This window comes from Zalophus californianus, chromosome 5 (genome assembly GCF_009762305.2).
Source record: "Zalophus californianus isolate mZalCal1 chromosome 5, mZalCal1.pri.v2, whole genome shotgun sequence".
In the NCBI taxonomy this organism is placed as follows: Eukaryota; Metazoa; Chordata; class Mammalia; order Carnivora; family Otariidae; genus Zalophus; species Zalophus californianus.
The window spans coordinates 135,040,945-135,056,921 of record NC_045599.1 but is presented as its reverse complement, the minus strand read 5'-3'; the positions used below and the strand labels follow the sequence as shown (position 1 = coordinate 135,056,921).

The window sequence follows — 15,977 nt, the reverse complement described above, 5'->3', positions numbered from 1 at the left end:
TATATTAGATTTAGTTTGTTTATGAGTATATATTGAGGCTGACTGAGACATAGAACTGAACAATATGCCCAAGTTTTCCTTATAGCATTAAAAGTAGGTTATTGTGCAATACCCATATTTGAATATTGGTCAAATCACTATAAGTGCATCATTTGGAATTTACAGAATTCTCAGAAATTTTATTTCACTACTTAGATATTCTGAACAAATTAGGAAGGAGAGACAAACTGTAACAAAAAATATACTGTACATTTAAGTGTAAAATTAAATACAAGAGGTATTTTTTTTTTAATTTGGAAGGATCAGATGCTTCTAAAATTACACATAAGAATTAAAATTGTTAATGTATCAGCTATCATCAATATATGCATAGTGATTATATGTATATATATACATATATATGATTGTACATGTATATATAGATAGATAATGTGCAAGTGGGGAGGAGTTATAATTGATTTAATTATGTTTTTGTAGTAAAATCTGTATTTTGAAATTATGTGTTTTATAACTCTAACTGTTTTAATTTCAAAACAAGAGGCTACTTTTGGAGTTGCCAATGCTCTTATGTTTTCATCCCAAGGTAACTGTACAGTTGAGAGGGAAATATCCGGGTTTTGAAACAGAACCATTGTGTTCTTTTTTATAATTCTCCACTCCCTCTTCCTGGCAGGATTCTGAGAACATACATAAATCACCACCTTCTATACAGAAAGGCCCAGGATGGCCCACAGGTCGCCAGGGAAGGTTACTGATGCCCATTGTCTCTCACAATTTCTGTGGAGTTGGAACAAATTTAGAAATACACAGAATTGTTTTAACTTAAAAATTTCTCTTAATTATTTTATAGATTTAAGGATAAATGCTGGAACATATTAGGAGTGTACAAAACATATCATGCAGACACAATAGTTTATGCTGCAATATATAAACAATGGACAATTGCCTGAAATGATGTTTTTATATATATTGAAAAAGGTCATGACTGTTGGACATTAAAACAAATTACTTAATTTTTAGGCCAAGCAATCTGGTATTATTAGGGCAATAAGTTTCCTTTTAGAGACATGTATTTAACTTCTGATTACATTTACATATTCACTTCCTATTTTATGTATACTGGAAATTTCTAAAAAATCCATTATTTAGGCACACTGATGCTCTACTAGTTACCCTTTCTTTCTTTTTCTTTAAGGATTTTATTTAATTATTTATGCAAGAGCGGGGGATGGGGTGGCAAAGAGACGGGGAGACAGCATCTCAAGCAGACTCTGTGCTGAGCACAGCCCCTGAGGTGGGGCTCAATTTCCCAGCCCTGAGATCATGACCGGAGCCAAAATCAAGAGTCAGACACTTAAGGACTAAGCCACCCAAGCATCCCAGTTATTTTTCTAATCACAAGAGTTTTGAAATATGAGAACTATAATTGATCATATAATGACTACCCCATTAACCCACTTACTCATATACTCTCAAGTGTAACAAAGGCAAATCTCCAAGTAAAGAGAATATACATTCTTAAAACAAAATAATATAACTGACAAGATTTCAAATCTGTTTTATATAAGCAATCAGGTCTTTGCCTTGGCCTGACCTGAATGTGTGGTCTGCCATGCCCACTCTTCACGTCTTCCTTGCTCTGCCTGCCCACAGGATCGTGCACAAGCAGATCTACTCTCCGGACAAGTATTTCCACAAGTACTACAAGTACCGGCATGTAACCCAGAGAATTTTCCAAACAAGTACCAACAACCCATCTGATATCTGAAGAGGATTGGAGGAGACTTGGTGTCCAACAGAGTCTAGGCTGTGTTCATTACATGACTCAAGAGCCAGAACCATATATTCTTCTCTTTAGAACACCTTTTCCAAAAGATCAACAAAAATGAAGTACAAAATCTGGGGATCATCAATTAAATACTTTTTCAGAAAAAATGTATCTGTGTATATAAGGTAGTATTCAGTAAATACTTGAAAAATATACAAATAATTCATCCATACCTGTGCAAGAGCTTTATTTTTCACAACAACAGAGCACAGTTGAATGCAACTGCAAGTAGGTTACTGTAAGATGCTTAAGATAAAATTTTTGTAGTCAGTTTTTCTCTTAATGTAAGTGCCTGTTTGGCTTTGCCTATTACTTTTGTTAAATAAAGTTTGTATGTTGTGTTTATTTAAAAAATCTGTTTTGTATAACTAGAATTGTGTAAGATGCCTTCAAATAGTTGTTTTGCAAAAAGTCATGTTTTAGCAGATTGTCATTATAAATATATATGTAATAAAAACCATTTTATTGACATATACATAATAAAACTGAATTCTCTGACTGCATTTGTTTAAAGCTGAAGACATCTTAATTTTAAAAGATTTTAATTTTTTATTTATGAATTTGGGGTGTGGAAATCCAACATCTAATATAAATTCACTAGAGTAAATTAAGTCAAATACCTAGGACTCAAAACTTTAGAGTAGCATCAATCAATCAATCAATCCAGAACCGATGTGTGGGTGGGGTGTTTTAAACTATAGAGAATCAAGAATAAGGATTACAGTGGACTTCTTGACAGAGACCATGTAAATAAAAGGAGAGTCAAGGGAAATATTTACAGTGTTAGAAAAAAAAAGAACAACAAAAGACCTAGAATTCTTAGAATTCTTTACCCAGCAAAAATGCCATTCAAAAGGAAAGCAGAAATAAAGACTTCCCATACCTTGAGTTTGAACTCCGTGAGTAAAGAAACCAAGTCATGTGGTCTGACAAAACCCCAGTGCATAAAATTGTATCCAAAGCATAATTTGTCCTAAAAATTGCTTAAGGAAGGAAAGAGGTGGGCAACACAGAAAGTCGGGAAAGAAGGCAAGAAGGAAGAGATGGAGGGAGGGAAGAAGGAAGTGAAATTAATGTACCACATAAATCTTGATGTGTGCTTTGAGAAAATTGATTCATGCTGGCTCATTTACTCATGGAGGTTAAAATGGAATGCAATAAGTTGGGAGATCTTTTTGTTTGTTTTCTATTTAGTTTTTGAGATATTTTAAGGTACTTATCATAGATACTTGACAATTGATGTAGCTATAAATTAGTTGCAGAAAACATTTTTTTGATACTTATAAGCTATAAAACAGTTGCGAAACACACTAACTGAAGTATATATTTAAGAAAAAGAATGTCAACATTGACTACAGAAAACTGTTTCATTTGCACCACACTCCAGCACTAAAATTGGTTTAGAAGTAGTACTACGTCTGTCAATGTGGCTAAATATTTGTTCTGAGTTACCCACCCATTACGGAAGAAAGGGAAAGACAGAACTTGAGATAAATAGCTTAAAAAAAAAAAGATATTCGAAGAGGTAATAAAAGTCTGCTAAGTCTACCTCCCCATCCTAAAATTAATTTGAATTGAGGCTAGAACAGTAGGGATATATTATACATGTCCATAAGCTCTGCCCAAAGGATGGATACCCATTTCAACCTGCAACTGGGAACCCGAATCTTTGATCAGCTATGAGTTGGAGGAATGAAACACATACTTCTATTCTGAGATGTTGAGAAGAGGAGGCAGTGTCCTCTAACTAGTGTCCTACTGACTTCATCTGAAGGCAAAAGCAAATCTTTATTGCAGGGATGTTTCTCTAGTATAGATGTGTAAGAGTTACAAATATTCAAATCAAAGTGTGGATTTACAAAGTTCACCTGGTATAAGATAAGGCAATCCACTATAAGTGAAATTTGGCTAGAGATGGAAATAATATATCTAAAATACCAAAGTCCGAGTGAATTAAAGTTATGATATAAAGACTTTAAAGGACATACTCATGAAAATTTTGAAGAAATAAAAGAAGCAATAAAAAATATTCCTTCAAAAAGATTATGAGGAATTAGCTCTTAAAATGGATTTTCTATATGTAAAGTATGTAATTCAATATATTAGTTAAACAGCATATTAAAATGAACTAAAACAGGAAAGAGCCAAACAAATTAAATGTATCCAGCGTCAAAGGCAGAGATATACAGAAGATGAAAAAAAAAGATATATGAAGAATAAATTGAGATTTAATGTATATCATCAGCATTTCAGATGTAGAGAATAGAAAGAATGGAAATAGAATAATATTTTAAAAGATAATGTTTGGGTTTTATACTATATCTGAAACAGGATTAACAAAATGGAACTCAAGCCTGAACACACCATATGAAATTATAAATCACCAACCTGACAAAAACAAATATTTAACACAGCAACAAAGAGAGAGATTATGTGAAAGGGGTCAAAATTAAAACTGTAGCAAGGACAGATGACCCAAACAGGGGAATACTGTCATCCAAATATTGAGAGAAAGTAAGTATTAAACTAGAATATGTACCCTAATATTTTCCTTTTAATCTCTGGGTTTAGTCACACTTCATGCTCTGGGTTCCTGGAAGTTTTTGGTGAGCATCAACCTGCTCTCTTGGGCTCTACCTTTACTTTGTCTCAGCCCTTGGGGGTCTTTGGCAAGGGATCAGAGGATGGAAGCATGGAAGTCCATAGGTTTTCTCTCTATCGGTTCATAGGTGATGGAGCTCCTTCTTTCAAAGTCCTCAAATCATTTGCATTGATCCTTTCCTACAGCTATAGCTCTTCCTGGATCTAGTTTCCTGCCCCATCAACACTTCAGGCCTTGAGGTAGAAACTTCTCCCTGGGGCACCTAGGTGGCTCAGTTGGTTAAGCGACTGCCTTCGGCTCAGGTCATGATCCTGGAGTCCCGGGATCGAGTCCCACATCGGGCTCCCTGCTCAGCAGGGAGTCTACTTCTCCTTCTGACCCTCTTCCCTCTCGTGCTCTCTCTCATTCTCTCTCTCTCAAATAAATAAATAAAATCTTTAAAAAAAAAACTTCTCCCTGATGTTTCCAGCCCTGGAAAGCTTCATTATACCTCACTGGTTTTCATTATCTGATCACACCTTGGTACATAGTTTGTTCTGTATTATTCTATTTGAGTATTCATTTTGTTTCTATCAAAACACCCAAAATAATATTATAAGATTTAAATAGCAATACATAGTGATAACATAGTTGACTGCTAGAAAATTTAATAAGGGAATATCTAGAGGAAAAATATCAGTAAGAAGGAAAAATTTAAATAATATAAAATAAAAAGCTATAGGGGGCCTGGGTGGCACAGTCAGTTAAGCGACCAATTCTAGGTTTTGGCTCAGGTCGTGATCTAAGGGACATGGGATCAAGCCCCACATGGGGCTCCACACTCAGCACAGAGGCTGCTTGATATTCTCTCTCCCTTTCCGCACTGCAGGGATCTGCTGGGTTTGGAGACTCCACACGGGGTCGGGTGCCAGAGATAGAAACGCTCGGTCACAGGCCGGGTGAGCACGGAGTGCGGCCAGAGACTGGGGACACGGGAGTGACTGACTGCTTTTCTCTGGGAGCGCACTGAGGAGTGGAGCCCCGAGTTCTTGCCTCCTCTGGGGCGGAGATTTGGAGGCCGCCATTTTCACTCTCCTCCTCCAAAGCCCTACGGAAAGCTTGCAGGGAACAAAAGCTCCTGAGAGCAAACCCGAGCAGCTTGCTTAGCTGGGACCGACAAGGGCGGGGCAATTCTGCTTCCAGCAAAGACATTTGGGAATCAGGGCAACAGGCCCCAGCCCCAGAAGAACAAAAGGAACAGCCAGCAAGCCAAGACCAAGTTTACCGATCAAGGAGAACGGGAGAAGTCCAGCGCTAGGGGAACACTGCACATAGAATTCATGGCTTTTTTTACCATGATTCATTAGTTTTTCAAAGTTAATTTTTTAACTTTTTTTTTTTTAATTTCTCTTTTTCCCTTTTTCAACCGACATCTGATCAATCCCTTTTTAAAAAAATATATATTTTTCATTTTTAGAGTCATATTTTATCCCTTCATAGTAGTTACCCTTATTTTTGGCATATTTATATATAAGTTGTTCTCTCTTTAAAATTTTGAGATACAGTTTCTTCTAACAGATCCAAATATACCCTAAATCACTAGTGTATGGCTTTGTTCTAGTCTCCTGCCTGATCACATTCTCTCCTTTTTTTTTTTTAAATCTTCTTCTTTCTTTTTTCAAACTTCTTATCGTATCAATTCCTTTTATAAAATCTTTTATACTTTTCATCTTTACAGTCATCTTCCATCCCTTCATTGTATCAACCCTTATTTTGTACATATATAAGTCTTTCTTCCTTTATAATTTTAGGAGGCACTTTTTTCTAACAGACCAAAATACGCCCAAAATCTAGTGTGTGGCACTGATCTATGCACTAGCCTGATCATATTTGATCATATTCGTTTTTTTTTTGTATTGTTCGTTTTTGTTTTTAATCTTTTTCTTTTTGTTTTTTTTTTCTTTTTTTCTTTTTTCTTTCATTTTTCTTTCTCTCCCTTTCTTTTCCCCTGGTTTCAGGTCTTTTCTGATTTTTATAGAGTATATTTGCTGGGGGCGTTCTTAACCTGTTGGCATTTTGTTCTCTCATTCATCTATTCTCCTCTGGACAAAATGACAAGATGAAAAAAATCACCTCAACAAAAAGAACAAGAGATAGTACCGTCAGCCAGGGACCTACTCAATACAGACATTAGTACGATGTCGACCTAGAGTTCAGAATCATGACTTTAAAGATACTAGCTGGGCCTGAAAAAAGCGTGGAAGTTATTAGAGAAACCCTTTCTGGAGAAATAAAAGAACTAAAATCTAACCAAGTCGAAATCAAAAAGGCTATTAATGAGGTGTAATCAAAAATGGTGGCACTAACTGCTAGGATAAATGAGGCAGAAGAGAGAATCAGCGATATAGAACACCAAATGATGGAAAATAAAGAGACTGAGAAAAAGAGAGAGAAATAACTACAGGATCACGAGGGCAGAATTCGAAAGATAAGTGATACGATAAGATGAAACAACATTAGAATAATTGGGATCCCAGAAGAAGAAGAAAGAGAGAGAGGGGCAGAAGGTATATATTGGAGCAAATAATAGCAGAGAACTTCCCTAATGTGAGGAAGGAAACAGGCATCAAAATCCAGGAGGCACAGAGAACCCCTCTCAAAATCAATAAAAATAGGTCAACACCCCGACATCTAATAGTAAAACTTACGAGTCTCAGAAACAAAGAGAAAATCCTGAAAGCAGCTCGGGAGAAGAGATATGTAAACTACAATGGTAGAAACATTAGATTGGCAACAGACCTATCCACAGAGACCTGGCAGGCCAGAAAGGACTGGCATGATATCCTCAGAGCACTAAGTGAGAAAAATATGCAGCCAAGAATACTATATCCAGCTATGCTGTCATTGAAAATAGAAGGAGAGATTAAAATCTTCCAGGACAAACAAAAACTAAAGGAATTTGAAAACATGAAACCAGCCCTACAAGAAATATTGAAAGGGGTGCTCTAAGCAAAGAGAGAGCCTAAAAACAGCATAGACCAGAAAGGAACACAGACAATATTCAGTAACAGTCACCTTACAGGCAATACAATGGCACTAAATCCGTATCTTTCAATAGTTACCCTGAATGTAAGTGGGGTAAATGCCCCAATCAAAAGACACAGGCTATCAGATTGGATTAAAAAACAAGACCCATCGATATGCTGTCTGCAAGAGACTCATTTTAGACCCAAAGACACCGCCAGATTGAAAGTGAGGGGGTGGAAAACGATTTACTATGCTAATGGACACCAAAAAGGAGCTGGGGTGGCAATCCTTATATCAGACAAATTAGATTTTAAACCAAAGACTGTTATAAGCGATGAGGAAGGACACTATATCCCACTTAAAGGTTCTATCCAACGAGAAGATCTAACAATTGTAAATATCTATGCCCCGAACATGGGAGCAGCCAATTATATAAGGCAATTAATAACAAAAGCGAAGGGGATGCAAGCTGGTGCAACCCCTCTGGAAAACAGTATGGAGGTTCCTCAAACAGTTGAAATTAGAGCTACCATTCGATCCAGCAATTGCACTACTGGGTATTTACCCCAAAGATACAAATGTAGGGACCCGAAGGGGTACATGCACCCCAATGTTTATAGCAGCAATGTCCACAATAGCCAAACTGTGGAAAGAGCCAAGATGTCCATCAACAGATGAATGGATAAAGAAGAGGTGGTATATATACACAATGGAATATTATGCAGCCTTCAAAAGGAATGAGATCTTGCCATTTGCAACGACGTGGATGGAACTGGAGGGTGTTATGCTTAGTGAAATAAGTCAATCAGAGAAAGACATGTATCATATGACCTCACTGATATGAGAAATTCTTAATCTCAGGAATAAACTGAGGGTTGCTGGAGTGGTGGGGGTGGGAGGGATGGGGTGGCTGGGTGATAAACACTGGGGAGGGTATGTGCTACGGTGAGTGCTGTGAATTGTGTAAGACTGTTGAATCACTGATCTGTACTTCTGAAACAAATAACGCAACATATTTTAAGAAAAAGGAAAAAGAAGAAGATAGCAGGAGAGGAAGAATGAAGGGGAGTAAGTCAGAGGGGGAGACGAACCAAGAGAGATGATGGACTCTGAAAAACAAACTGAGGGTTCTAGAGTGGAGGAGGGTAGGGGGATGGGTTAGCCTGGTGATGGGTATTAAAGAGGGCACATTCTGCATGGAGCACTGGGTGTTATGAACAAACAATGAATCATGGAACACTACACCAAAACAAATGATGTAATATATGGTGATTAACACAATAAAAAATTAAAAAAAATTAAAAAAAATAACAAAAGCGAAGAAACACATTGACAGCAATACAATAATAGTGGGGGACTTAATACCCCCCTGACTGAAATGGACAGATCATCTAAGCAAAAGATCAACAAGGAAATAAAGACTTTAAATGACACACTGGCCCAAATGGGCTTCACAGACATATTCAGAACATTCCATCCCAAAGCAATGGAATATACATTCTTCTCTAGTGCCCATGGAACATTCTCCAGAATGATCACATCCTAGGTCACAAATCAGGTCTCAACTGGTACCAAAATATTGGGATCATTCCCTGCATATTTTCAGACCACAATGCTTTGAAACTAGAACTCAATCACAAGAGGAAAGTTGGAAAGAACTCAAATGCATGGAGGCTAAAGAGCATCCTACTAAGGAATGAATGGGTCAACCAGGAAATTAAAGAAGAATTAAAAAAATTCATGGAAACCAATGAAAATGAAAACACAACTGTTCAAAATCTTTGGGATACAGCAAAGGCAGTCCTGAGAGGAAAGTATACAGCGATACAAGCCTTTCTCAAGAAACAAGAAAGGTCTCAAATACCCAACCTAACCCTACACCTAAGGGAGCTGGAGAAAGAACAGCAAAGAAAGCCTAAACCCAGCAGGAGAAGAGAAATAATAACGATCAGAGCCGAAATCAATGAACTAGAAACAAAAAGAACAGTAGAACAGAGCAATGAAACTAGGAGCTGGTTCTTTGAAAGAATTAACAAGATTGATAAACCCCTGGCCAGACTTATCAAAAAGAAAAGAGAAATGACCCAAATCGACAAAATCATGAACGGAAGAGGAGAGATCACAACCAACACCAAAGAAATACAAACAATTATAAGAACATATTATGAGCAATTCTATGCCAGTATATTAGATAACCTGGAAGAAATGGGTGCATTCCTAGAGATGTATCAACTACCAAAATTGAACCAGGAAGAAATAGAAAACCAGAACAGACCTATAACCACTAAGGAAATTGAAGCAGTCATCAAAAATCTCACAACAAACAAAAGCCCAGGGCCAGATGGCTTCCCAGGGGAATTCTAACAGACATTTAAAGAATTAATACGTATTCTCCTGAAACTTCCAAAATATAGAAATAGAAGGAAAACTTCCAAACTCATTTTATGAGGCCACCATTACCTTGATCCCAAAACCAGACAAAGACCCCATCAAAAAGGAGAACTACAGACCAATATCCTTGATGAACATGGATGCAAAAATTCTCACCAAAATACTAGCCAATAGGATCCAACAGTACATTAAAAGGATTATTCACCATGACCAAGTGGGATTTATCCCTGGGCTGCAAGGCTGGTTCAACATCCGCAAATCAATCAACGTGATACAATACAGTAACAAAGGAAAGAACAAGAATCATATGATCCTCTCAATAGATGCAGAAAAAGCATTTGACAAAGTACAGCATCCTTTCTTGATCAAAACTCTTCAGAGTATAGGGATAGAGGGTACATACCTCAATATCATAAAAGACATCTATGAAAAACCTGCAGCAAATATCATTCTCAATGGGGAAAAGCTGAGAGCTTTTCCCCTAAGGTCAGGAACGCAGCAGGGATGTCCACTATCACCACTGCTATTCAACATAGTATTAGAAGTCCTAGCCACAGCAATCAGACAACAAAAAGAAATCAAAGGCATCCAAATTGGCAAAGAGGAAGTCAAACTCTCACTCTTTGCAGATGATATGATACTGTATCATATCATGAAAATCCAAAAGACTCCACCCCAAAACTGCTAGAACTCATACAGGAATTCAGTAAAGTAGCAGGATATAAAATCAATGCACGGAAATCAGTGGCATTCCTATACACCAACAAGACAGAAGAGAGACAAACAAGGAGTCGGTCCCATTTATAATTGCACCCAAAACCATAGGATACCTAGGAATAAATTTAACCAAAGAGGCAAAGGATCTGTACTCAGAAAACTATAAAATACTCATGAAAGAAATTGAAGAAGACAAAGAAATGGAAAAACGTTCCATGCTCATGGATTGGAAGAACAAACATTGTGAAGATGTCAATGCTACCTAGAGCAATCTACACATTCAGTGCAATCCCCATCAAAATACCATCCACTTTTTTCAAAGAAATGGAACAAATAATCCTAAAATTTGTTTGGAACCAGAAGAGACCCCGAATAGCCAGAGGAATCTTGAAAAAGAAAAGCAAAGCTGGCGGCATCCCAATTCCGGACTTCCAGCTCTATTACAAAGCTGTCATCATCAAGACAGTATGGTACTGGCACAAAAACAGACACGTAGATCAATGGAACAGAATCGAGAGCCCAGAAATGGACCCTCAACTCTATGGTCAACTTATCTTTGACAAAGCAGGAAAGAATGTCCAATGGAAAAAAGACAGTCTCTTCAACAAATGGTGTTGGGAAAATTGGACAGCCACATGCAGAAAAATGAAACTGGAACATTTCCTTACACCACACACAAAAATAGACTCCAAATGGTTGAAAGACCTAAACGTGAGACAGGAGTCCATCAAAATCCTAAAAGAGAACACAGGCAGCAACCTCTTCGACCTCAGCCGCAGCAACTTCTTCCTAGAAATATCGCCAAAGGCAAGGGAAGCCAGGGCAAAAATGAACTATTGGGATTTCATCAAGATAAAAAGCTTTTGCACAGCAAAAGAAACAGTCCACAAAACCAAAAGACAGCGGTCAGAATGGGAGAAGATATTTGCAAATGACATATCAGATAAAGGGCTAGTATCCAAAATCTATAAAGAAATTATCAAACTCAATACCCAAAAAACAAATAATCCAATCAAGAAATGGGCAGAAGATATGAACAGACATTTTTCCAAAGAAGACATCCAAATGGCCAACAGACACATGAAAAAGTGCTCAACATCGCTCAGCATCAGGGAAATTCAAATCAAAACCTCCATGAGATACCACCTCACACCAGTCAGAATGGCTAAAATTAACAAGTCAGGAAACAACAGATGCTAGCAGAGATGTGGAGAAAGGGGAACCCTCCTACACTGTTGGTGGGAATGCAAGCTGGTGCAGCCACTCTGGAAAACAGTATGGAGGTTCCTCAAACAGTTGAAAATAGAGCTACCATACAATCCAGCAATTGCACTACTGGGTATTTACCACAAAGATACAAATGTAGGGATCCGAAGGGGTACGTGCACCCCAATGTTTATAGCAGCAATGTCCACAAAAGCCAAACTGTGGAAAGAGCCAAGTTGTCCATCAACAGATGAATGGATAAAGAAGAGGTGGTATATATACACAATGGAATATTATGCAGCCATCAAAAGGAATGAGATCTTGCCATTTGCAGCGACATGGATGGAACTGGAGGGTGTTATGCTGAGTGAAATAAGTCAATCAGAGAAAGACATGTATCATATGACCTCAGTCATATGAGGAATTCTTAATCTCAGGAAACAAACTGAGTGTTGCTGATTGGTGGGGGCTGGGAGGGATGGGGTGGCTGGGTGATAGACATTGGGGAGGGTATGTGCTATGGTGAGCGCTGTGAATTGTGCAAGACTGTTGAATCACAGATATGTACTTCTGAAACAAATAATGCAAGATATGTTAGGAAAAAAGAAAAAGAAGAAGATAGCAGGAGGGGAAGAATGAAGGGGAGTAAGTCAGAGGGGGAGACGAACCATGAGAGATGATGGACTCTGAAAAACAAACTGAGGGTTCTAGAGGGGAGGGAGTGGGGGGATGGGTTAGCCTGGTGATGGGTATTAAGGAGGGCACGTTCTGCGTGGAGCACTGGGTGTTACGCACAAACAACGAATCATGGGACACTACATCAAGAACTAATGATGTAATGTATGGTGATTAACATAACAATAAAAAATTTTAAAGAAAGACAACAAATAATTTTACAATGTATTGTTAACTTAAAAAAATTTGTTTTGTTGAAAATTTAAAAGATCAAGTAAATATGTGTGTAGTTAAACCATGGTTGACTTTTAATTCCAGACACAACAAAAGCTCTAAAGTATGAATATGAGTTTAGGAATTGTCACTTTTGATACAATAACTAGGATTTACTTTAAAAAGGGATGTGGGGATGTTTCCAAAATTAATACATCTTTAGCTATGGTTTGTAGGTGATTTTGTGTGTGTGCAAATCAGGATGTTTTTCTAAAATAGAATTACACATATAGCTATTACTGAGGCAAAATAATATATAACCCTGAAAACTCTTACATGCTTTTTACAGAGAAAAATGATGGGCTTTCTAATGTACCGGAAAAAGTAAGCTAAAAATCATGTATTGGTTTTTGTGTCTCAAAGAAGTTTTCTCTAAAACCTTAAACTCATTGTTTGTTCATAAGCAACAGATTTATTCCTGAAATAGAAAAGGGAAATTCACCAGAGGTAAGTAAGTGGATGGAAATTTACCTTAAGATAAGTCACATTTATTTCTTCTTCTCTGTGAATACTGAACTATCTTTATAATTACACTACTTTCGGGGATCATAAATTTACTTCCTCTCCATTCTAGTGATCAGATGATATTTATAACATATTTTAAATAGACAAATTGCCATTTAACTTATCAGCCAGTCTCAAATTCATTTCACTAGTGAATTTCCCCTCCTCTAGAGTTTGATAATTCATAATGAAAAGATAAAACTGAGTTTCTGAAATTGTAAAGCCAACAACTACATCTTAAGACACCAAGGCTAATGTAATACAATAAAAATTATAATTATATCATGTCCATAAATATAATACAACACATTAATGAGACAAAACAGTAGTTAATTTTATATTTATGAAAAGAATAAAAACATTTAAAAGAAATTTTAATTTATATATATAGGACATTAAAGAAATATGAAACCTTAAAGATAATTTTGTAAGAAATATGTCATACTAACATATTTATTTACCTCTTTATAGTCCTTCAGAAAAATTTATATTTCTCAAAATTTAATACGCTGAAATGCACTGTAAAAAGTAGTGCCATTGTGGATATCTATTACTGCAGATAACACAACTTTTACTCAATTTTATTAGCATATAAATAAGAGATATTAAAAAATCATAATCAATGGTTAAAAGATGGTAAAAATAGAACTTTGTTTTTCCTCTTTCAAAGTGTTCATTTTATTTTATTAATTCAGAGTGGATTCGAGTTATTTATGGGTGCATGAATGGAGAAAAAATTTACCATTCATATTTTGGTTGGCGATTATTATAAACTTCCCAGCAGCTAAATTGTCGTTTGTAACTTACATATCAGCAACTAACGGATACATTGCTGCATTAAATTCTTTTTGGAATGAAGCAGGTGTAATAAACAGGGAAAAAAATAAGTGGGAACAATTTAAAGTTCCTGCCATAAAAGATTTTGACTTATCTGTGCAACCTATATAAGCAATTCCTGAGTACCTAAGTATGTAGGAGGTACAGAGTGATAAACGTTAAAATAAGGACGGTCTGAATTTGCACTCGTGCTCTGGCTCTATCAGCAAAATGGTACATAGAGAACCTGACCCAGAATAGCCTGTCTATTTAGGTTTTCATTTCTGTAAGTAAAGAATATTCATTCCTGAATTGTTTAAAGGTTTCCAACTGTGGTGTTTGAAATATCATTTCTGTGTTTTATGAGTCCCTCAGTAAGAGTCTAGACAACTTTTCCTGCGTCTCAGCCTTTAGAGACCCGGCCATAACTCTAAAGCTCAGCCTATAAGATTAACAGAGACAACCCACGATGCTAGGTTAAATATTAGTGTTGGACAAGATTTGTGGAATGTTTATTTTATTTATAATTTAGAAGTGAGACTTTCTAAGAGTCACATCTCTGTGCTTACCTCTACAATTATAGACACGCTGCCCCTTGGCTGACTGCCTAACAAAATGAAGATCGTCACTTTTCCAGCCCACTGAGTATGGAGGTTTCTTGTATCCAATGTAATTTCCTAGGAAAATTAAGAGGAGTCAGAAAGTCAGGTTGTTGAGAACATAATAAAGATGAACCATATTCCTCTAAGGAACATTCGCCCATATGACTGAATTCATACCGACATTCTATGAATTCCCGACCATCTCTTTATATCTGTGATATCTCCTGTCCAAAAGGAGGTTTCTATTTTTTAATACTATTCTTACTACATATTGTGTTTCATTTTTGGCTTCTGACTCTGTCCATTGTCATGAGGAAAAAAAAATAACATGTCCTTCCCTCTCTGTGCCACTCTTTCATAAACAACCCACTGGATACTATCCATAACTCATTTTCAGTCTGAGTTGATATAAATTCTTCTTTATTTTCTTAAATAGTAGAACTATTCAATCATTTCTACTTTTTCTTACAACTGTTTAGATAAAATATACTTTTTAAAATCTATTTCATTGTGGTAAGAACACTTAACATGAATCTACCCTCTTAACAAAATTTTAGGTATACATTATAGATACACTATTGCTCAGTAGATTTCTAGAAGTATTTCTCATGTTTAACTGAAACTTCATGCCTATGGTTGATGACTCCACATTTTTCCCTCCCCTACTCCCTGCACCAAATATTCCACAATTTTTTAAAAGATTTTATTTATTTATTTGAGATAGAGATAGAGAGAGAGAGAGAGTACGCATGAGCTAGGGGGAGGGTAAGAGGGAGAGGGAGAAGCAGGGTCTCCATGGAGCAGGGAGCCCGACATGGGGCCTTGATCCCGGGACCCTAGGATCATGACCAGGAGATGCTTAACCGACTGGGCTACCCAGGTGCCCCCATGCTGTTTTTAGGCTCTCTCTTTGCTTAGAGCACCCCTTTCAATATTTCTTGTAGGGCTGGTTTCATGTTTTCAAATTCCTTTAGTTTTTGTTTGTCCTGGAAGATTTTAATCTCTCCTTCTATTTTCAATGACAGCATAGCTGGATATAGTATTCTTGGCTGCATATTTTTCTCATTTAGTGCTCTGAGGATATCATGCCAGTCCTTTCTGGCCTGCCAGGTCTCTGTGGATAGGTCTGTTGCCAATCTAATGTTTCTACCATTGTAGTTTACATATCTCTTCTCCCGAGCTGCTTTCAGGATTTTCTCTTTGTTTCTGAGACTCGTAAGTTTTACTATTAGATGTCGGGGTGTTGACCTATTTTTATTGATTTTGAGAGGGGTTCTCTGTGCCTCCTGGATTTTGATGCCTGTTTCCTTCCTCACATTAGGGAAGTTCTCTGCTATTATTTGCTCCAATATATACC

At 36.8% G+C, this 15,977-nt stretch overlaps 1 pseudogene; it reads left to right on the top strand.

Moving 5' to 3' along the window:
* The first annotated feature begins 1,612 nt into the window (after positions 1-1,612).
* Positions 1,613-1,889, top strand: LOC113928456 (annotated as a pseudogene).
* Positions 1,890-15,977: the final 14,088 nt, after the last annotated feature.